The 13,757-nt window shown below is 49.9% G+C and overlaps 1 protein-coding gene across 1 annotated transcript in view; it reads right to left on the reverse strand.

Moving 5' to 3' along the window:
- The window catches only part of Ccdc92 (coiled-coil domain containing 92), a 28,805-nt gene that overhangs the window by 11,126 nt on the left and 3,922 nt on the right, over positions 1-13,757 (reverse strand). The window lies entirely within an intron of this gene.

The raw sequence follows: 13,757 nt of genomic DNA on the forward strand, positions 1-13,757 counted from the left end.
GAATTCCCAGTGACCTAGAGAAATAAACTGTTGTTTGTCGTGGGACCCTCGGATTCCTACTTGCACACATTCTTAAGAAATTCAACTTGCAAGTGACGAGGAAAAGGACACCATTTCAAAGAAGGGTGTGCAGTTGACAAGGACTCCAGAAATATTCTGGTAAAAAGAGCCAACACTGTCACAAATGCAAGCAGAAAGTGTCAAAAGCACAGGATACAGTTTTTTTAAAAGAGGCAAAAGTCTTTTGTTTATTGAGAGTTCTTAAAGAATTTTTTTAACCTAATAGAAACAGCTGTTCTGGCTCTGGCTTGGCCAGGTCCAGGCTGCAGCATGAGCAGCCTCGCCTGCCTCCGTGCCTAAGGAGGCCTGGGAGGCTCCTATCCTCGGACTGGGCAGCCCCCATTGTCCCAAAAGGTCGCAGAGAAAAACAACCAAACACACACAAAGTCCCCTGAATGTCTGTCACTGGTCACATCTAGTCTATGTAATAACTAAAGGCACCACATAGAACACCTGTCTAGCAAGCATGAGGTCCTGAGTTCCAACCCCAGTACTGCTAAAAAACAAAACAAAACAAACAGATACCACAGATCTGTATTTATTGACAAGGAAATATGTCTGTGATAGGTTAAGTTAAAAAAAAAGAAAAAAGCAGGTTAAAAATTATATATCCACACCAGGCACAGTGGTAAACGCTTGTAATCCCAACACTCAGGGGCCTAGGGCAGGAGGAACTCTTAGTGGTGAGAAGAGACGAGTTACCTTCCAGCCAGAAGAATTAGAAGGCGACGTCTCCAAAGACAAACACTAAATACCCACCAACGCTGTGGGAATGTGAGTTTATAGTTCCAGGTAATCTCAGATTGCTACAGTCGTCATTACTTTATCTAGATGGACAAGATTTACAGAAGCAAGGCCTAGCGTCACCAAGACGTGCGGCGGCTGACAGTGGCGGGGTCTTGGGCACCATCCTGCCTCCACACTGCCCAGTCCCTTGGTCTGCCCTCAGCGGCCATCCCAGAAGACAAGGCCCCTGGCACAAATTCCACTATCCTCCTAGGGCGCACAGCCCTACTTTAAAGCCGCCAGGCCAGATGCAGTTCGACCCGGAGACCATGGAAATCTGTCTGGGAAGTCACGGGAGGCCTGTGTGGATTTGCCATCCTGTCTCTCTACTGTCCCACAGTTCTTCTGTTTGGCTTCTACTGAAAAACCATGTTAAGTCCCTGTGCACTGACGAGGCGTGGCCCGCGTGCAGATGTCACCTGAGGAAAGCAGGTGCGTAGAGCAGGTGGCTGTGCTGTGCTGGCCAAGGTGGGCCCACGCCTGAGTGCTCTGCCCCGTGCCCGTGGGAGGGCTCTAGGCTTCACCGAAATGGGGCCATCTATGCCCGATGTCACCACCCTGTGCTCTGGGGCAGAGCCCAGCCCAGGAGGTAGGAGTACAGCACTGTCTGCTGACCTCAGGCCCATGGAGAGCTGTTGGCCGGGCCTGGGCACACTGCCTGGACAGTGACCGCAAACTTTTGGTCTCACAGAGAATAGCTCAGACAGAAGGGACTGCTAGCGGAGGAGGTGGCCAAGGGCCCTTCCCCTCGCACTGCGTCCCCCTCCTCTTCTGAGCAGGGTAAGTGTCCCCAGGGTCACCCAAACATTTGTTTCACAAGCTAGAGTTGAGACGGTCCTGGTTTCCTAGAAATGTCATCTGTACGCTTATAACAAGCCAGAATGACTGCGACCCCACAACTCCACACAAATGGTCCTGTGTGTCGTTTCCACTCCCACAGCGGATGGTGGCCACGGCAGACTCACTGTCCGCTGGTGGAGAACTCAATGACACAACTGACGGGAGGGGACTGGGGGGGAGGGGGGGTTGTCACATGGGTCCTTATGACCACAGGCTAAACTGTAGTTGCTACACTGCTCTCCATGGTTGGCCACGCAGATGAACCATTTCGAGTGACTCCAGTGACGGCTGCTTCTGCCCGTGCTGCGGCCTGGCTAGGGGCAGCACAACCTTTAAGGGACACAAAGCATTCATTAACCAGGCTCCATGCCCTCCACCTGGGCCGCGCTTTGTCACTTAGGAAAGGTGAAGGTGTCAGTATTTTCACTAGCTGCACTGCCCCTATTTAGGCTGCACCTGCTGGGGCATCTGAGACAGAGAGAGGACACTTGGTCCTGTGACACAGCTGGAAGAGCTCTGCTAGGTCCTCGGCATTGCAAAATGGGCCTACAATAATTACCTCAGAACAGTTCCGATGGCAGGGGTGGGGGACACCAGAGTGCTTTGAAATTATTCAAATAGTGCAAGGCCACCGCGGTCAGGCACTTCATTCCAGTGAGCGACAATAGGGTCTTTGGGTTTGTTTGGCCACTGGCAGTACTGGGGTTGAACTCAGGGCCCTGTGTTTCCTTGGCAACTCTACCACTTGAGCCCAGTCCCCAGCCCTTTGTGTATTTCCCCCTCCAGTACTGGGGCTTGAACTCAGGGCCTACACCTTGAGCCACTCCCCCAGCACTTTTCTGTGAAGGTTTTTTTTTTTTTTTTTTTTTCTGAGATGGGGTCTTGCAATCTGTTTGCCAGGGCTGGCTTCAAACCTCAATCCTCCTGACCTCTGCCTCCTGAGTAGCTGGGATTACAGGTGTGAGCCACTGGCACCTGGCTGCATTATTTCTGAGATAGGGTCTTGCTTTATGACTGAGCTGGCCTGGACCATCTCCTCCTCTGACTTCTCCACACAGATAGGACGACAGGTGTGTGCCACAGCACCCAGCCATTGGTCGAGATGGAGTCTTGCTAACTTTTCCTCCCTGGGCTAGCCTTGAACAGTGATCCTCCCAATCTTTACCTCCTGAGTAGCTAGGCTTATAAGCTTGAGCCACTGAACCCAGTGGGGTCTCTGTCTTTACTAGGCGGTTATTTCTTTGGACTAGCGCAGCTTGAGTGAATAGCCTATCTTTCAAAAGAAGATAAACTTCTTAGAGTTACCTCTTCCCTAGAGCTTCATTTTCTGAAGGTATCAGCACGTCGTCCACTTAAGGCCACCTGTCCCTCGACTTCTGGTCTAGTTCTGTGACCATTTCTGCATGGACTATTCAGTTCTTTAAAGGCCTATTGTGCTGTGGAGAGTAAATGAGGCCTGCTTGCTGGTGACATTGCAGCCCAACTCCCCTGAGCTCCTACTGCTCACAATGGCTCTTTGTTGTATCAGGGAACAAGAGAACTCCCAGGCTTCTATGTTGCAAGTCTTTAGTGAATCATGGATTAAGGTCCACGGCAGGAGAAAAACACCCCACATTGAGAAGGTCTGTAATGGGCTTGTGTGGTGGATCACACCTGTAATCCCAGCTACTCCAGAAGTGGAGGTAGGAGATGTTGTTTGTGGTTGGCCTGAGCATAAGTAGTGCGAGACCCTGAAAAACAAATTAAAGTGAAAAGGGCTGGGTTGTAGCTTTGTGGTAGAGATCCTGCCTAGAAAACACAAGGCCCTGGGTTCAATCCTCAGCACCACACAGAAAGAAAAATAGGGTCTGTCCTGTAGAAGGCATAGCAATGCCAAGACCCAGATGAGGGTGTGAGGTGGGCAGGCACAGTGCGGGTTATTTTAGGGCTCACCTTTGCATCAGATCTGTACCGTTAGTGCGTTAACCCAGCAGAAATAAATGAACACAAAAAGAAGAAGCAGGATGGCTGTGTGTTCCTGGTTCAATTAGCCATGGGAGGAGACAGAAGATTCTGGAAACCATACCTCATGTTCTCAAGGTTTTTCAAAAAATGAGGAGCAGTCTGATAATTTCTATCCACAGTACCTTGACCTTGTTAAAGTCAACTTTTCTCTTGTGCTCTTGCCATTCTTTTCACCTGCACAACTCTCTCGTTTGCCTCTGACCTTTCACCTTATGTCAAATGGGACAAATTATAACCCGTGGTTGTGGCCCTTTGTGAGGATGGCCTGCTTTTACTTACGCACCCAATGTAGCTACATTTCTGGAACTTAGCAAGTTCAGTTTAAATGCCAGGTTTCCATGTGGTGTTTGAAATTCTTAGGTCGGATGTCCCAGCCCTCCAGTTGAGTCAGGTCAGGCTGCACCTGCTGGTCACTCGGGGCTGGGGAACGTGCTGGCCTTGAGCATGCACAACGATGCTTTTTATTGGCAGCAATGGGACTCGAACTCAGGGCCTCACGCTTGCTAGGCAGTCACTCTACCACTTGAGCCTCTCTGCCAGCCTGTGATGCCTTTCGTTTGCCTGACCCTGCCTTTCCAAAGGGTGCTTGCTGCCATTGAAGGTGTAACAGCAGCTGGGCACAGTGGCCACACCTGCAATTCCAGTGCTCAGGAAACTAAGGCAGAAGGATCATGAGTTCGAGGCCAGCCTAGGCTGCACCAGGAGACCCTGTCTTAAAAACAAATAGCTGGATGCCAGTGGCTCATTCTGTGATCATAGCTACTCAGGAGACAGAGATCAGAAGAACTGTGGTTCGAAGCCAGCCCAGGCAAATAGTTCACACGACCTTATCTTGAAAAAAACCCATCACAAAAAATTGGGCTGGTGGAGCGGCTCAAGGTGTAGGCCCCAAGTTCAAGTCCCAGTACTACAAAAAAAACAAAAAAAAAAAAGAAAAAAAAAGTACAACAGGAACTGTGTTGATAACTGACTTTTTCTTGGCACAGCCTCTAGGTCAAGTATATCTGGACAAGAAATTACAGAAGAGCACTTTGTAGGCACGAACAGTACACTGCCAGCCGGTGTGTACCATGTGTGTACAAGCAAGGCTGAGTTACCTAGTTCTGAAACAATCCTAAGAGCCACATGGCTCTGCCACCTGAAGAGCTGGGGCTCAGACTATGGACCCTGGGTGACATTTACACACGAGTGATGGATGAAGTGCACGTTTGTTTCCCAAGGCTGTCACCTGCTGTGCCCAGGGCCCGCCTGGGGCGTTCTTCAGTGCCCAATTTGGGAGTTTGGAAGCAGTTATTGTCATGCACCACTAGGAGGTAAGGACCAGCAGCCTCCTAACAGTTCTGGTTGTTCCCTGTACATTCTGGAACATTCTGCTGCCGATACTCTGGTCACCACCACTAACCTAGCACTTGTGTGCACCAGCGTGGTGCTGAGTGCTTTCCACACCTGTCTCTGTGTCTCCCGACAGTTATGACACAGGTGCCGTTTCTCTTCCCACCTCACATGGGGTAACTGAGGCACAGACATCTTGCATGTCTGCCTTGTTGGGTCCTGTAGGCCTGGTGTTTTCCTGGTGCGTTGCAGCTCCCTCCCCGCTTCCCAGGACACACTTTCAGTCCCAAGAGATCCCAGCTGTGCTCAGGGTTTCTTTCAACCAAATCTTAACGGCACCCAGTGAGATTTTGCTGGGGGCGGTGTTCTCTGCAGGTTACTTTCCACTTGATGTGGCGTGTTCAGATTCATCTGTGAGCTCTGGCAACATGGTGACAGGTCACCCTGGGCTCTGCAGTTTGGAACTCAGCCCTGCCACTTGCTAAGTCTGCAAACCATGGCACTCGGGAGCCCCTGCCTCACTTTCTTTGTGAAGAACAGGAAAGGGACGCCTACCTCAGCGGGAAGCTGCAGAGATGTCCATGACAATGGAAATGTCCACGAAAGCCACGGCCACGGGCAGCTGCTGAGTACGTGAAACACGGCTTGTGTCTTAGACCGAGTCTGGCATTATTTGGGTTAGCTGATGTAAAGAGGCCAAGTGACACAGTGGCAGCATTTAGAACCCTGCCTGCAACTAGTTACTACTGTCATTGTCCCCAATGCCAATGTGGAGCTACAGCCACGCGCCTCCATGGAACTTGCTGGGCCCGCTCTCACTTTGCACTGAAGGGGCCACTTCAGTTTTATTCTAAGTGCCACTGTCATACATCTTCACAGAAGGTATCAACAGCTAAGATTTGGCCTTTCTACCTGACTAGCACTGCACCTCCCCAAGAGCAAGTGCTTTCCGCCCCGTGGGTTTCCCCAGCCCTCCCCATGAGGGCTCTCTACAGCTGCGACGTGGTGACCTCACCTACCCTCCCTCACCAGCCTCATCCTCCCACCGACCAGGGCAGGTTTTGTGCTGGTGGGGATGGGGGAGCTTGGGACTAGTTCTCGGTGGCCACCAGGAAGGGGTAGGGAAGGGCAGTTGACACGTGTCTTTGGGGAGTTTGTGGCTCAAAGTGTCTCCTTGGGTACAGCTTACTGGCACCTGGAAGGTTCATGTCATGAGTCACCCGTGTCAGTCAGTTCTTACTGCGGACCTGGTGGCTGAGCCCACGTAAAACCTTCAGTTTTGATCGGAAACCTGGAAAGGCAGGGGAAGCTCTTCCTGAGCTGTGATGGAATGACGGGAGGGGAGGGTGCTATCACGTTTGCCTGAAGCTGACTTCATCCCACTCAAAGGACAATTCTTTACTTTCATTTTAGAGTTGCCCAGTGGGGGAAAAACGCACTATTTCCTGAATTTGTCATGAATTCCAAAGCCTGGGGACCACTGAGTCCCCCAGAGCTTGGGGATATCCAGGAGCCCAACATCACTGTCGATTTTTGTTTTAAATTCTTGCTTTTTGAGACAGGTTCTCGCTACGTACCCTTGAACTTGTGCTCCCCTTGCCTCATTTGTAGTACTGGGATTACAGTTGTATGCTACCACACCCAGCCTTAGTTTATCTTTTTACGTTTACAATGCCTATTGCAACAGACAGGCACTCAATCCTTTTAACCATGTGCCTAGAGATCAGTGATCAGGCTGGCATATGTTTCTGAAGTGCCCCCTGTGTACTCAATTCCACACTCACAATTAACTTGGGGATGGGAGACTTGGCCATTAAAGTACAAAGTAAACAATCTGTAATTAAATCCTCACGAGGTATATATGGCAAGTGTGGGAGCCAGGGGAAGGGACCCTGCCGAGCTGCACCTGTCACTGCACCTGCAGCTCATTTTCCTGCCTGTCTCCCATTACCAGGCACAGCAGATCCCTGGAGGCCAGGGCTGGCCTCGGTTTTCATGGCAATCCTGGCACTTTCCATGTTGCCAAGCACCTGGAGGAACCTAAGGACTGTTGGATGAATAAGGCCTGGTGGGACAAAGGTGGGCAGGGTGGGGGGCACTGAGTCCTAATGGAAAAACCTTAAAAGTGATGCTACACCATAAAGTATCTGACCCAGAAACAGCATTCTGGAGAGTGGTGGAAAGAAGGTCAGACAGACAAGCTAGTGTCAGATTAAATTTGAATACTGAAGGCTGCTCAAAAAAGCTGAGCTGGAATACCACTCTTGGGGATATACCCAAAAGACTGTTACTCCAGAGGCACCTGCACATCCATGTTTATTGCGGCACTATTCACAATAGCCAAGTTATGGAAACAGCCAAGATGCCCCAGCACTGACGAATGGATTAAGAAAATGTGGTATCTATACACAATGGAATTTTATGCAGCCATGAAGAAGAACGAAATGTTATCATTCGCTGGTAAATGGATGGAATTGGAGAACATCATTCTGAGTGAGGTTAGCCTGGCTCAAAAGACCAAAAATCGTATGTTCTCCCTCATATGTGGACATTAGATCAAGGGCAAACACAACAAGGGGATTGGACTATGAGCACATGATAAAAGCGAGAGCACACAAGGGAGGGGTGAAGATAGGTAAGACACCTAAAAAACTAGCTAGCATTTGTTGCCCTTAATGCAGAGAAACTAAAGCAGATACCTTAAAGCAACTGAGGCCAATAGGAAAAGGGGACCAGGAACTAGAGAAAAGGTTAGATTAAAAAGAATTAACCTAGAAGGTAACACCCACGCACAGGAAATCAATGTGAGTCAATGCCCTGTATAGCTATCCTTATCTCAACCAGCAAAACCCCTTGTTCCTTCCTATTATTGCTTATACTCTCTCTACAACAAAATTAGAGATAAGGGCAAAATAGTTTCTGCTGGGTATTGAGGGGGGGAGCGGGAGGGGGTGGAGTGGGTGGTAAGGGAGGGGGTGGGGGCAGGGGGGAGAAATAAACCAAGCCTTGAATGCACATATGAATAATAAAAGAAAAATGAAAAAAAAAAAAAAAAAGCTGAGCTGGTAGAGAGGAGGGCTGGGTTCGTACACAATGGGTGGGAATTCCCCATCAGTCTGGCAGGGATGAAGTGGGGTGCAGAGGAAGGGAAGCATGGTAGCCCCACGTCCCTTAACTCTGGAGCAAAGTCTAACACCCTTCGCTGAAGACTGCCGTGTGGGTGCCAGGCGCTGTGCTGCAAGCTCTGTCAACACCAGGGGTAGACATCAGTGTCCCTGTCTTACACCGGCACTAAGGTGACAGCCAGTGGGTGGGGGGCTGGGAGTCATAACTGCCTCCAAAGCCCATGCACCATCCTGCTGGCCTTCCATGCCCTGGAATGTAAGTGTCCTTGTCCAGAGTCAGAGCACAACTCACTCATGTCACATCGCTCTCCTCTGCCTTCCTCTCTGCGTGCTGCCAGCTGCAAGCTTCTTGAGTCTGCATCTACTCTTTTTCACTCAATGCTCGGCCTCGAGATGCTTCTGAGAAGGCATCTCAGAGGAGACAGTATGTTCCCTGAAGCTGCAGAAAAGCGGCCACTGTCCTGGCTTGATGTTGTCTTGGTTCGATGCCCGCTATGCCCCAGAGCTGGATGCTGGGGTCTCCGTGCAGAAACGTATGGAGACACACGGCTCTGTGTGTTAGCTGGGCCTTACAGGGTGCTGCAGATTTCTTTAAAAATGCTTTACCTGGTGGCCTTACCTGCTAATTTAACGTCTTAGTAACTCAATTCCTCTTCCTTGGAAATGAAGAACCCTCAAAGGTTCTCTGGCTAGCTGGAGGGTAGGGGACCTTGGTGTCTGACTTCATAACACAAGATTAGGACTAACGCAGAGGCTGACAAAGCCCTTATTTAAATGTGGTTAGAGCTTGACCTGCTCAAGTCAGCATCGATGGCTGAACAGAATGAGGAGTGGGGAGGAGGCTGAGCTACCAGGGCCCGAAAGGACCAGGCCTGCTTGTCACCTGACTGCCCTGCACAGGACACTCCTACCTAAGCAGCTGTTATTACTTTGCTCGTGGTCATGGTTTTGTGGCAGGTGAAAGACACAGTTGCTGTTTTTTTATTCCAAAGAATATGTGGGGAGCTGGGCGTGTGGCTCAGGTGCAGACGTCAGGCGAGTCCAGTCCGCAGTCCCCCGGCCCCCACTCCAGTAAGAATTAAAGGAAGAGTGTTCGACAGTGATGCCCTTTAGAGTGACAGTGCTCCCAGGAACACCTGGCAATGCCTGGAGCCATTCGGGGTTGTTGCAACTGCGTACTGCCGGCCTGTCCTGGGTGGAGGCCTGGGTCAGTGGCTCCAGTGGCAAGCAGCCCTTCCTCCTCTCTTGACCAGAGGGTTAGGTTTGCTAGGTTCCTGTCACTTCAGGTGTAGAGAGATTATGGACAGGCCTGCGCCATATGCGGTTTCCTTCCTGCAGCACAGCACTAAGATGCTGGGGCAAAGGGCAGGCAGGTGCGGGGCGGGGCTCCAGCTGCTCACCCACACTGCTCAGGGCGCACGGAAACTCCCTGCCTGCCTGTGTTGATAGAAGGAGATTCTGGTTTTCTAGTGTAAACACTAAAGTGAGTTAAGACATGGAGAGGGTGCGTGCCGGAATTCTGGAACCCCAAATGAGCTGTCTAGTATCACGCTTAGAACATGTGCACTTCTGAAGCAATTAATGAACACACCGAGGCTGACCTGGCATACCTGATCTAGACAGGCAGTGAGTCTCCAGGAAACACCACTTAAAGGCTTTAAAATTTCTCTCTCCCTCCCCCCTTTCTTTTTTTGGCAGTACTGGGGTCAGAACTCAAAGCCTCATGCTTGTTAGGCAGGCACTTTACCACTTGAGCCACTCCACCAGCCCCAGGCTTTAGCATTTCTTGAATGCAAGGGAATTTTAGTTTTTAAGGAGATCAGAAATTGTGTAAACCTTAAGATTTCAGAGAAATGTATGAAATCATGCAGAACTTCTAGGTTTTCACGTGCACTAGAAGTTTAAGGTACACTTTTCAGGCTGGGAGACATCAAGGGACAGACATCACAGGCTTCAGGAAACCTGTCTACAAAAAGCCATAATGTGAAGTTCTGTACTTTGCACAAATCTAATGGAGGAGTTAGAGAAGTTAGTGTTGAGCTAGGAAATCAGTGGTTTTCTGGTTGGGAAAGAGCTCGTCTACAGGAAAACAATGACTCCGGCTATGAAAGCCCGTTAAAAATTGAAGTTTAAAAAGACAGGAGCAGATTGAAAATATTTATCTTAAAGACACCTGGACTAAGAACAAGAATGGGGGTATTCCAATGCAATAAGAGTTAAATTGCTACTGTTTCCTTAGGACTTTTTTTTTTGGTGGTGGTACTAGGGTTTGAACTCAGGGCCTTGTGCTTGCTAGGAGGGTGCCCTACCACTTGAGTCATGCGCCCAGCTTCTTAGGCCTCTTAAAGCAAATCTTTCCCACACAGTTGTGTGAGTTTAGGGTTCCCTTTGCAGGCAATACAAAGTGTTACCATCTTGGAGCCAGGCTCTAAGGAGGACATCTGGAATACACCAAGGATCAGACAGAAACAGCCCACCCTCATACAGCTCACGTTCTGAGAAAATGTTTTTTGGCGGTACTGGGATTTGAACTCAGGGCCTCACACTTGCTAGGTAGGCACTCTTATCACTTGAGCTCCTCCACCAACCCCGCAGCTCACATCCTGGGATGGGCAGACCCAAGTGACAGTATATACACTGACTCATTCATGCAAAAAAAAAAAAAAAGGAACATCCTTGGGCTGGGGGTGTGGGGGCTACCTAGCAGGCACAAGGCCCTGAGTTGCTGACACTTGATTCCCATATGGGTGGAGTGGGCAGTGGGCTCTACTGAGAACCTTGGTGTCAGAGGCAGCCTGGCATGGCAGCCTGCAGTGTGCTACTTCTCTTAGTTGGGTGACGGCTTAGTGTCACATTTCTCCCTCAGTGCTTGGAAGTAACAATCATGGCTGTCTTTAATGTACATTTTGTTTACTAAAACCCTGAATTCCCTGTGAGCTGGTAGAGCACCAGGTAATTCGGTCACAGTGGACATTTGCCTAAGGACTTGGAAAGAGACTAAAACTCAAAAGGAGAGCAACCTTGTCACCTGACCACCCCACGGACAGTGGATGGTCAGCTGGGTCTTTCTACACACATGCTATTTAAGCCCTAATGAAGATGGCAAAATCACTCAATGCAGATGACCGTCAGCTGTGTTTGGTGCCTTTTTAAAACTACAAACTTAAATCTTGTAATATATTGCCATTTAAATAGACGCTGGAGTGCCATTTAAACTGTGCGCACTTGAGCAGAAAAGACTAGTACTTCCGGAAAAGACACCTGGTCTTTGGGGTTTGACTGTCTCCAGCAGAGAAGTCCCCTCTCTTCTTGGCAACGCACTCCCACTCCATCCAGAAGACAAAATGTGTTGCACTTGCAACCCGCTCTTCCTCCTTGCTTTTCTGGATTCCCCTGAGCACAGTTGTCTATAAAACTGTAGGCTCCCCACTCCTGGAGGAGCCATGTTTTAATGGGCTCCATGTTATCCTGTGTTGGGGCTGTCTTAAAAACATCATTTCTTTGGTGAGTACCATGGCCAGACACCCTTCCCATGCTGACCTGGTCCCCTACCAGAACCTGGACGGGAATGGGGCTCTGCAGACGGCCTGATGGAGGCTCCCATGGCCTGCTGTGTCCCACAGCCAGGTGCACACAACCAGGATGGATGCCAGGCATGGCTACACGGGTGCTGTGGTGCTGTGCCCAATTCTCCTGTGCCACTCATCAGCACTGTATGAGTCGCCCTATTTGTGAGGCTTGTGTTGAGGGAAGAAGCTGTCAGGACAAAGAGAGCAGCTCGGGCGGGCAATTGTAGATACACCCATATTAGTTTTATTCAAACAAGAAAATGGTTTTTGGGCGCAGGTTTCCATAATTTCACTGTACAGAAGATGCTCACACGCAGAGGTCAATGCGTGACTGTCAGAAAGGCTTCTGTGCCATCTTCTTCCTGGTCCTGCCACATGTGTCTATTTAAAACAGGAGCTCACGATGGACAGGATGGATTGTAAAGAAAGGCTGTACAGCCTGCCATTCATTAAGGCCTTCACCACCACAGAGAAGCAGACCAGGTGGTGACACCTCAAAAGGGAACTGTGAGCCTGACCCAAGCGGCTGGGTGGCCAACTTACAGATGGCACACAAGAGTTTTAACAAACAGAAATCTGGACTGTCACTTAAGAAGGTGGGTGTGCTTAGGAGATGTCTGGCTCTCCTCCAACCGCAGGACCCAGAGTGTGTCACAGTGACAAGGATGTCAGGGAACTTCATTGCCAAGTACAAAGTGTACTGAGCAGACACACACTGCCGTTCAACAGTCCCAGGCATGGCTGTGGCCTTCTTCCAATGGACTCTACAGTTCTGAGGTTGCTGACCTGAGGAGCTCACAGGCTCACGGGTGAAATTCATGATGCTCTAGAATTCGCCAGTGCTCATCCAAAGCTGGTCCAGCTCCATCCAGCAATTATGGGTGCGACACAGAGCGTTCCAGATGGACACCACCCACCCTGCCTTCTAAGCAGTCCCACTTCTGGCTTGCTTGCTTTTTTTTTGTGGCGATGCTGGATTTGAACTCAGAGCCTCACACTGCTAGGCAGGTGCTCTACTAATCCGAGCCATGCCCAACCTTTTTGCTTTGTTTATTTTTCAGGTAGGATCTTGTGTTTTTGCCTGGGGATGGTCTCAGACTATGATCCTCCTACCTCTGCCCCCTGTGTAGCTGGGAGGACAGGCATGAACCACCCTGCTCAGTTTATTGATTGAGATGGGGTCTCACTGACTTTTGCTGAAGCTGGTTTCCAACTTCGATCCTCTTGCTATCTGCCTTGAGTAGCTGGGAGCACAGGTGTGAGCTACCACGTTCAGCCTAGCTTCAGTCATTCTTGTTTCCACGTAGCATCCCTCCCTAAAAACTCGGCTTCTGCCCTCCATCAGTAAGGTTCGGCCTTGACAGTCTGTGCACTGGGTTCTAACCCCACAGCCTTACTGGGCCAATAAACTCTTTCTGTCAAAGACTACCAGGATCACCTTTTTTTTCTTTTTTGGCGGTACTGGGGCCTGAACTTGAGGCCTCATGCTTGCTAGGCAGGTGTTTTATCACCTGAGACACTCCACCAGCCCAGGACCACTTTCTTGGTGGGAAGTAGTTGGTCTACTTAAACCAATCTCCCAGAGCAGATGCTGAAAGTCACAGAGGAACGTGCTGCAGCCTTGCTCTCCTCAAAGAGAAAGCCTCTCCTTTCCCAGAGTAATGGGGCATGCCAGGAAGCATGCCCTGTGTCTTATGGCAGCCACAGGGACCGAACTAGAAGAGAAAGATGACTCACTGTCAAAGATGGGACCTCCTTAAATAGGATGGGCAGCACCTCGTAACCTCTCTGTACTACTGCGCCTTCTTACTCCTGTGCAACACTTAGACTCCTCCAACACAGGTCTGCTCTCACATGGCGCTAGCCACAGAGGGAGAAGACAGGTTCAAAGCTGCCTTTGATATCAGGTGGGGTATAAACCTAGCCTCCTTTATTTGCTCATCACTGGAAAATTAGGTAGAGCCATTAGAAAAACAGATCCAAGGATAATTACACCGTGACTTTCTCTTGCATACTCTGCGTTACCCCAACGCTGGCCTTT

The sequence above is a fragment of the Castor canadensis genome, chromosome 18 (assembly GCF_047511655.1).
Source record: "Castor canadensis chromosome 18, mCasCan1.hap1v2, whole genome shotgun sequence".
NCBI classification, from domain to species: Eukaryota; Metazoa; Chordata; class Mammalia; order Rodentia; family Castoridae; genus Castor; species Castor canadensis.